The sequence below is a fragment of the Notolepis coatsorum genome (genome assembly GCF_963971535.1).
Source record: "Notolepis coatsorum genome assembly, chromosome: 20".
In the NCBI taxonomy this organism is placed as follows: domain Eukaryota; kingdom Metazoa; phylum Chordata; class Actinopteri; order Aulopiformes; family Paralepididae; genus Notolepis; species Notolepis coatsorum.
This window is the reverse complement of record NC_140184.1, coordinates 19,306,960-19,316,548: the sequence shown is the minus strand read 5'-3', so window position 1 is coordinate 19,316,548 and position 9,589 is coordinate 19,306,960.

Genomic DNA, 9,589 nt, shown 5'->3' with positions numbered 1-9,589 from the left:
CTTTCTCTGGTCTGCATCCCCTTAACGAGCCGTACTGTATTGTACCCATTCTGCAATCTGTTAAATAAAGTTTTCATTCATTCATTCACATTACGTTAGTTAGCATCCAAGCTAGCGTGATAACGTTAGTAGTACTAGGTAGCTTACCTGCAATAATGTTGTCATCGTCCTGGACAGATAAGACTTGTTAAATCATAATATATCCACACTTTGTGCTGGTAAATGTCCCCTTTAGCTGCTCGGCGTCGTCGGATTTTAATACACCATGGTAGCGGTGGTGATGTGGGGGACCCTGATGTAAACAAGACGAAAGTCTTTCTCTGGTCTGCATCCCCTTAACAATTGTATGTATTGAGCTGTACTGTACTGTACCCATTCTGCAATCTGTTAATAAAGTTTTCATTCATTCATGTTTCAGGTGACTTATTATGTTGTGTTTCTCTGATGTCGCGTTCACGTTACGTGGGAAGAAGCGGAAGAACCAGAGGACATCTCGTTGCTACAACTAGGAAGCCTTCACGCATTGACTCGATCAAAACGCCCACATCCATACTTCCGCAATTCGTGACGCGAAGTGGGAGATATCGGGGTCTATAAAAAATCCCATATGTCCTAGTAGGAATTACAACTAGGAGGCTGACGTGAATGGTTTTTCCCAGTCGGAAGCTGATTCTTCCGATTCTTCCCACGTAACGTGAACGCGACATCAGAGAAAAATATCACCTCCGCGCTGCTTGTGAGATTTACGTGGCTACGTCACAGCCAAGGAAAGGGAGCGCTGGATTTGTGCAAAACGCCCTGTTCCTAAACCACACGCTATCAGTCGTACTCGTACCACAGTACTGGCAAAACGGGAGGAGCCTAGAATCAAAACAAACGCACCAGTCCCAGTTGCCGTTACCACCAGTTGTGTTCGATCCAGTCCCACACGCGAACGGCAACTCCATTCAGTCCCGGGCCTGGGCCCGGGGCCGGAGGGGGGGCCGGGGCCCGGGCCCCCCCTCCCGCCAGACGGTGGGCGGGCCCTAAGGCCGCTGCCTCCCCTGCCGCGCCTATAGCTCCGCCCCTGCCTGCGTGCATGTGTCTGTGTGTGTGCGTGGGGGGGGGGGTGGTGTAGTACATGATTTCCATCACAGCCAGAGAGCAGCCCTACTTGAACTCAGCCTGCCGTGGAGATGTGATTGATGTGTGCCTCTGCTCTGTCGTTACCATTAACCCTTTCACTGCCACAATACAGAAGGTTAACCCTTTCACTGCCACATGACCAAGGGTTAACCCTTTCACAACCACACTACAGAAGGTTAACCTTCTGTGGTAGTGAAGGGGTTAACCTTCTGTAGTGTGGTAGTGAAAGGGCTAAAATACGCTCCTGCCTCTACGTCCTGTACAGGCAATAGTTGAGGCAATAGTCAAATTGCAAAAGTTGGAGAATGAAATCGTTGGAAGAAAAGAGATTATTATCTGGTACAAAGACTTGCCAATTTGCGTGAATTTATGATCTTGGCGATGAAGCAGAAAGCAAATCAGCCACAGGAGAATTTTATCTACCATGAATTAATCCCATTTAATGACCATATTTCATGGTCCATATATTTATATATACTTTTTAATGTTATTGCGCTGCCAAAACCCCTCCGTTTTTCTTCTACAGTAAATAGAACGTGTGTGTGTGTGTACTTGTGTGCATGCGTGCGTGTGTGTCTGTAGGTGGCTTTATCCTCCAACCTTGAAGGTGACACAGAACACACTCATAATGGAACATGTCTGTGTTTGTTCAAGATAAAAAGCTACAGTGATTCCATATGATCATTTCATTTTCTTAGGCCAGCGATAGTAAACCTTAAAGTAACTAACTGATACCTTGAAGTAACTAACCTGAGCCAGATATCAGTGATGTGTGAAGCTTCTTGATCTGTTACTCTCTGTATCCTGTGATGTTTTGCAGAAGACACCATTATTTTGAATGGCTTGGTGGGAGCTGTTAATACAGAGGGTGAAATTCCCAAAACGGCTTCTCTCAATTCAAGCATAAAATACTGAGTTTATTTTAATCAAACAGTACAACCATTGCAAGAAGCATAATTCATTTACAATCTAATTTCCCCTCATGCTTTCTATAACGCGATGAGGATATAAGCATTTGTCTTTACTGTAAGAATGAATCTGGGACTTTTCGGGGACAGGGTATGGTCCAGGACAGATGACTTCATCCAGGGACTGTCCCCGAATCTGAGGCTTTGTTTCCAGGGGCTTTACGTATCTAAGTTTGAATCTAATCCACATCTTATTCTATCATTATCCTAGTGATTAAGTGATTAAAGTGATCCCTGTGGATAAACCAAAGATTTATATATGAAATATACACTTTGACTGCTGTTTTGATAGGGTTAGGGTCTTTACTCTTGGCTACATTTGAAAAAGAAACACAACATAATTAATAATGGTCTGACTCTGTATTGATCGATTTATGATGAGAACAGCAGGGGGACCCTACAGCTTAACAGGTTAAAACGTGATAAATCAAGTAACTCCGCCCCCTAAAAAATAAAAACGATGGAGCCAAAAGATCCGGCTCCATTCAAAGAGACGTAATGCCCATCACTACTGTACCCCCACCAGCCTCCCAAGATGTGCCCATCAGGCTCTTCTTGCTGTAGTTCTCTGCACATTGTTTGTTTAGTCGGAAGGTAGTGGTGACAAGATGGATGGACAAAGGAGACTTTGGGCAGATACTGGGAAAATAATTAAGAAATAAACACCACAAGCCACTTGCCATTGACTAACAAACAAAAGCATGACAAAAGTGATTTGACTTCAAGACTCAACAGATATGCGACAGTAGGCCAGTGCTGGGTTACAGTATGCATGCCGATTCTAAGAGTAAGAATACTGATCTGGTCAGGTCAGATGACACATTAAATGTTACTAGTTAAAGGGGAATTGTACTCTGTTGGTCTCTCTTGTATTTATAGTAAGGCTGCTTTACTACAAGAGTAAAGTGAGCTCACAGCCAGCTCTGTGCATAATTTGTCAGGCCAGAGATACAGTCATAAACTACTGCATAAGCTCCCGCTTCCTGCGTTACAAAGGACTACACTGAGGTGAAAAAGGGCACGCTTCAGACAATGCCAGTCAAAGGTTGCCACTCCTACCAAGCACACATAGGGAAAGGAAGGGACTAAGGGTTTCGTTTTGGTTACCTGGCGAGAGTGGGAAGCTGATCGAGAGAGACCATCAAGATACCAGGAAATTCAAATTACCTTTCCATTGTGGTTCTTAGAAATTGAACGATGGTAGAGAGGGTCATTGTGATGTTTGGCTCCACCAAATGGGCACCTTCCGTGGGCAATATCTCTGAACAGAGATCGCTTTAGCACAGCCACATAGAGAGAATGAATCAGTTATGCCTCAATCTGGTAAATTAGTTTAACGTTGCCTCGCGGTGTAATTCCCATTTAAACTGATCTCGAAATCAGCGCTCCTTCATTATACATAATGGACCCTGGTCAAATCACAACTGGTGTTCTGTAGCCATGTAGCTGTCTGGTGTAATGAGGCGGACACACACACACACACACACACACACACACACACACACACACACACACACACACACACACACACACACACACACACACACACACACACACACACACACACACACACACACACACACACACATTATTGGATTGTCAAGGCTGTCAATCATTCAATCCTCCATTCAATGGCAAGAGTTTAACTGCACAGACCGTGCTTAGATGAAGTTAATAGCCTATTTTGATTGGCTATTATTTATTATTTATTTAACATTGGGTCAACCTGTGAAGTTATTCTGCACGAATATTACTGCAGTCATTACTGCAGTGCAGGCCTGCTCAGAGCTGTCAATTTTGGCAATTTTTGAAGAAAAAAAATTCACTGGCATTTTTTTACAGAGGAAAACTTTTCTAATACAAAAAAAAAATAAAAAAATTAAAAAAAAAATATATATATGTAAATTAATAATAATTATGAATTATGAGTGAATTTGTGTTTCACGTGTTGTCATAGAGAAACCTCCACTGAGTGTCTGACCTCTCAGTGTCTGACCTCTCCTCTCAGTGTCTGACCTTTCAGTGTCTGACCTCTCCTCTCAGTGTCTGACCTCTCCTCTCAGTGTCTGACCTCTCCTCAGTATCTGACCTCTCCTCTCAGTGTCTGACCTCTCCTCTCAGTGTCTGACCTCTCCTCAGTATCTGACCTCTCCTCTCAGTGTCTGACCTCTCCTCTCAGTGTCTGACCTCTCCTCTCAGTGTCTGACCTCTCCTCTCAGTGTCTGACCTCTCCTCTCAGTGTCTGACCTCTCCTCTCAGTATCTGACCTCTCCTCTCAGTGTCTGACCTCTCTGTGTCTGACCTCTCCTCTCAGTGTCTGACCTCTCCTCTGTGTCTGACCTCTCCTCTGAGGCTGACCTCTGACCTCTCCTCTCAGTGTCTGACCTCTCCTCTGTGTCTGACCTCTGACCTCTCCTCTCAGTGTCTGACCTCTCCTCTCAGTGTCTGACCTCTCCTCTGTGTCTGACCTCTGACCTCTCCTCTCAGTGTCTGACCTCTCCTCTCAGTATCTGACCTCTGACCTCTCCTCTCAGTGTCTGACCTCTCCTCTCAGTATCTGACCTCTGACCTCTCCTCTGTGTCTGACCTCTCCTCTCAGTATCTGACCTCTCCTCTCAGTGTCTGACCTCTGACCTCTCCTCTGTGTCTGACCTCTCCTCTCAGTATCTGACCTCTCCTCTCAGTGTCTGACCTCTCCTCTCAGTATCTGACCTCTGACCTCTCCTCTGTGTCTGACCTCTCCTCTCAGTATCTGACCTCTCCTCTGTGTCTGACCTCTGACCTCTCCTCTCAGTATCTGACCTCTCCTCTCAGTATCTGACCTCTCCTCTCAGTATCTGACCTCTCCTCTCAGTGTCTGACCTCTCCTCTCAGTATCTGACCTCTCCTCTCAGTATCTGACCTCTCCTCTCAGTGTCTGACCTCTCCTCAGTGTCTGACCTCTCCTCTCAGTGTCTGACCTCTCCTCTCAGTGTCTGACCTCTCCTCTCAGTGTCTGACCTCCCCTCTCAGTATCTGACCTCTCCTCTCAGTATCTGACCTCTCCTCTGTGTCTGACCTCTCCTCTCAGTATCTGACCTCTCAGTGTCTGACCTCTCCTCTCAGTATCTGACCTCTCAGTGTCTGACCTCTCCTCTCAGTGTCTGACCTCTCCTCTCAGTATCTGACCTCTCCTCTCAGTATCTGACCTCTCAGTGTCTGACCTCTCCTCTCAGTATCTGACCTCTCCTCTCAGTATCTGACCTCTCAGTATCTGACCTCTCCTCTCAGTATCTGACCTCTCAGTGTCTGACCTCTCCTCTCAGTGTCTGACCTCTCCTCTCAGTGTCTGACCTCTCCTCTCAGTATCTGACCTCTCCTCTCAGTATCTGACCTCTCCTCTCAGTATCTGACCTCTCCTCTCAGTGTCTGACCTCTCCTCTCAGTGTCTGACCTCTCCTCTCAGTATCTGACCTCTCCTCTCAGTGTCTGACCTCTCCTCTCAGTGTCTGACCTCTCCTCTCAGTATCTGACCTCTCCTCGCAGTGTCTGACCTCTCCTCTCAGTGTCTGACCTCTCCTCTCAGTGTCTGACCTCTGACCTCTCCTCTCAGTATCTGACCTCTCCTCTCAGTATCTGACCTCTCCTCTCAGTGTCTGACCTCTCCTCTCAGTGTCTGACCTCTCCTCTCAGTGTCTGACCTCTCCTGTCTTTCTTTGTAGATTCCTTTTGAGTTGCAGCCTCATTATACTGTAGAACCAGGTCATGGTAATATATGTTGAGCAGCAGTGTTACAGTGTGGCTGCCGCCTCCACTCCTCCATCTCACTATTCCTCTCATATCTTTCACTCCTCCTCTCCTCCCTCTCACCTCTCCTCTCACTCTTCCTCTCCTCTATCCCACTCCCCTCCTCTCATTATGTACAGCATGAATGATCTTCTCCTCCACCTCTTCCTTCTTCCTTTCTTGAGAGCGTCTGTCTGTCTGTCTATCTGTCTGTCTGTCTGTCTGTCTGTCTCTTCCTTTGCCAAACATTTGTGATTCATTTCGTAAGGCATGATCTCATTCCATTTCCTGTTTCAGATGGACGATGGGTGATTTGTAGTCTACTTCCTGGTCCTGTTGCCACGTTGCCACCCCCTGTCTCCCTGTGACTCTAAAGAACTTCCTTGGCAAAGACGGACCGCCTCGCTGTCTACTGCTATAGTATGTGAGCTCACAATGTAGACTCCCAGCCAACAGGAGGCCTACTGTAGACTGTCCTACCAGGCATAGACTGATATGAGATGGTTGGTGTTTGGAAGCTTACATTTCTAATAACCCATGCCTGCCAATATCCTTTTTCTTTTAACCCAGATGTAGTGTGGTAGTGAAAGGGTTACTATTCTGTAGTGTGGTAGTGAAAGGCTTAACCCTTTGTCGTGTGGCAGTGAAAAGGTTAACCTTCCGTATTGTCGCAGTGAAAGGGTTAACCCTTTGGTAGTGTGGCAGTGAAAGGGTTAAGGACAGTATGAAGTATGAAAAAGTATAAAATAGAGTTTCCTTGCACATATTACAAATGTTATGATCTGGAAAAGATCTGTAACAATCTAATATTAACAAAACCTTATGCCTGTGGCTTTGATCTCAAACAAATACTGTAACAAAATGATTTGTCTCGCACGAATAGCCTTATGCTTCAAATCAGCACATTGCTAAATATATGAACATACTGTATCTTTAAAATGAAGATAGAGAATAGGCAACAAAACCATCCAACATTATCTTAACACACGGCATGAAATAGGGGCTGATAATTATCTGACTAATACATCTGTAGCCCTGGCTCTTCAGTGCCTCTCAAATGTTTCATCTGGCAGCTATTTTTATATAATTTATTCTTAAAGGATAATAGAATTTGCATGAATGAGACATGTGAGAAATGTGATACATTTTTATTTCCACCTACAATATATATATATATATATATATATATATATATATATATATATATATATCATTATTTTTTTTTTTTTTTTTAATAAAAGTTCTTCAACTATTTCCAAATGGGTGTTTAACAACAGTGCTGTCTTAACTGTGCAACAATGGAGAGATGAGCTTGAGCACAACGGGCACGGTTCATTTGAGCCCATTAGCTCTGAAAATGCTTTTTACAAAGTGAATCATCCCTTTTCATCTTCGTGCAATTTGCATTATCTGAGAGCCCTATCTTCCACCGCTGGGACAGTGAGGTGAAACAGAGGGATAAGACTCCAGAGAGGATGGATCCAGAACGGATTGAGAGAGCGGGCCGGGGACAAGGACCCCACAAACACAAGGACCAGAGCTTGCAGGAATGTCATGCCTTAATGGGATTTCATCCGACTCAGCAGAAGGGCCCCGGCAGCATTGGGGACGGGACAATGCAGGAACGGGATATATCTGCCTGGGTACACGTCCACCGGAGTGGCTGAATAGTGGCTGTGCTTGGTAGGCTATAGAGATGTAAAGGTGTGAGCAAATGTGTTCTAGAAATGAGAATTCCATTGTTCAGGCACTGATCCTCACCTTGTGAACCTGAACTCAGCCATGTGAAGGTTGAAGTGTGTGTGTGTGTGTGTGTGTGTGTGTGTGTGTGTGTGTGTGTGTGTGTGTGTGTGTGTGTGTGTGTGTACTGTACCTTTTTTCCAGACCGACATAACTTGTCCTTGTGTCCTTAGCATTGTCTCTCCGCCACCAGTAATCTGATACAACAACACACAATCCCAGAGGACAGTGTGGCTGCGAGATAAAGAGAAAGAGAGAGAGAGAGAGAGAGAGAGAGAGAGAGAGAGAGAGAGAGAGAGAGAGAGAGAGAGAGAGACTCTGAGTGAGAGAGAGAGAGGTTGATGGAAAGGGGAGGGTGAGAGGGTCCTTTAGAATCCTTTCTCTAGGCCTCTAACTCATAATTGACCAGTGCCTCCACACAGAACCCTTGACCATGTGAACCGCATTCCTCCTGCGCACCCAGTTGAAGCCTTTGCTCATCAAACCAACTTAAAGGAAAACTCAGGCCCGGAAACCCAGCTGTCTCTATACTGTACTTAGTATGCAGATGAGCACAGCATGGTATATGCACCATTTACATTTACATTTACATGGCAGCAAGACTCTCTCCCTGGGACCAGAAATGGCTCCAGGGAATTGGAATTTCCTTGACGATTGCCTCACTTAGGAACATGACTGCTCCAACTATTCCCAAAGCCCAGAACCAAACTTTAATGTTATGGATTTTACGGTTTGGGAAATATAACTCCCTCATAATGTATAATTCATTGTGTTCTGTCCAGCTGTCCCAGTGTGATCTCTCCTGTCCTGTTGAGGTACAGGTTGTGTTCTGTCCAGCGGTCCCAGTGTGATCTCTCCTGTCCTGTTGAGGTACAGGTTGTGTTCTGTCCAGCGGTCCCAGTGTGATCTCTCCTGTCCTGTTGAGGTACAGGTTGTGTTCTGTCCAGCGGTCCCAGTGTGATCTCTCCTGTCCTGTTGAGGTACAGGTTGTCTAGTGAGATCCAGCACTATCTACAGTAGGATGACTTCTATTGCAGCTGGAGAGGGTATAACAAATGAAAATGCTTGGACATTTCTGAGATTTTAACCGCTTAACAGGCGCCCCCAAAAGCCATTGGGCCATTATAGCACATGCATGAGCCTGGTCTCCTTTAAAAGATGACATTCTGAAGTTTCTGATACAATAAAGGAAATTCACTTTTAGTGCTAATGAAATAGAGTAACATAGGTCTGAACTTGAGTTGTAGAAAAACTTGTTACTCACGTTTTTTTTTTTTTTTTTTATCCACTTTTTTTCTCCCATCCCAATTTAGTCGTGCCAATTCCCCCCTCCCGTCTTGATCGTTGCTCCCATGTGCCCCCCACTGGCCGGTCGTAGGGAGGGTTGAAGAATCTATCGCATGTCCCCTCCGATACATGCGGAGTCAGCCAGCCACTTCTTTACACCTGCCAGCGCGGACTCTCATTGGTGAGGTGTAACGTGTGGGAGGCTCACACTACCCTCGACATCTCCTGTCCTTGCTGTGCAGGCGCCCTGACCGACCCGTAGGAGTTGCTGTTTACAACGACCAGATTACCACCCATCGACTCCCCTCCCGCTGACTGCCAATTGAGTCAGTATGACGGCCGGCCCAAGCCGGAGGCAACGCTGACAGCCGGATTCGATACCGGTGTCTCACGCGTTGGTGACGAGCGCTTAGACCGCTGCACCACCCAGCCGCCCTTACTCACATTTTTCTGTAGTAGTTAGTAGTCCAGAAGTAGTATTTCCTTGTGTAGTACCTGTCCAAATTTCATATAAATCCGATCAGAAATGAGTGATTAGAAGCGGTTTTGATAAAAAGTGAGAAAAAAACAACGCTCAGAAAACGATTTTCTCAGACTCCAATGCATTCGACGGAGAATTCTCTTCCTGTTTTCGCTCGTGACTTTTCACCTAGATCCCTGATTCGCTCATTCCCACATGGGGTACCATTGGAAAGCCACACTCA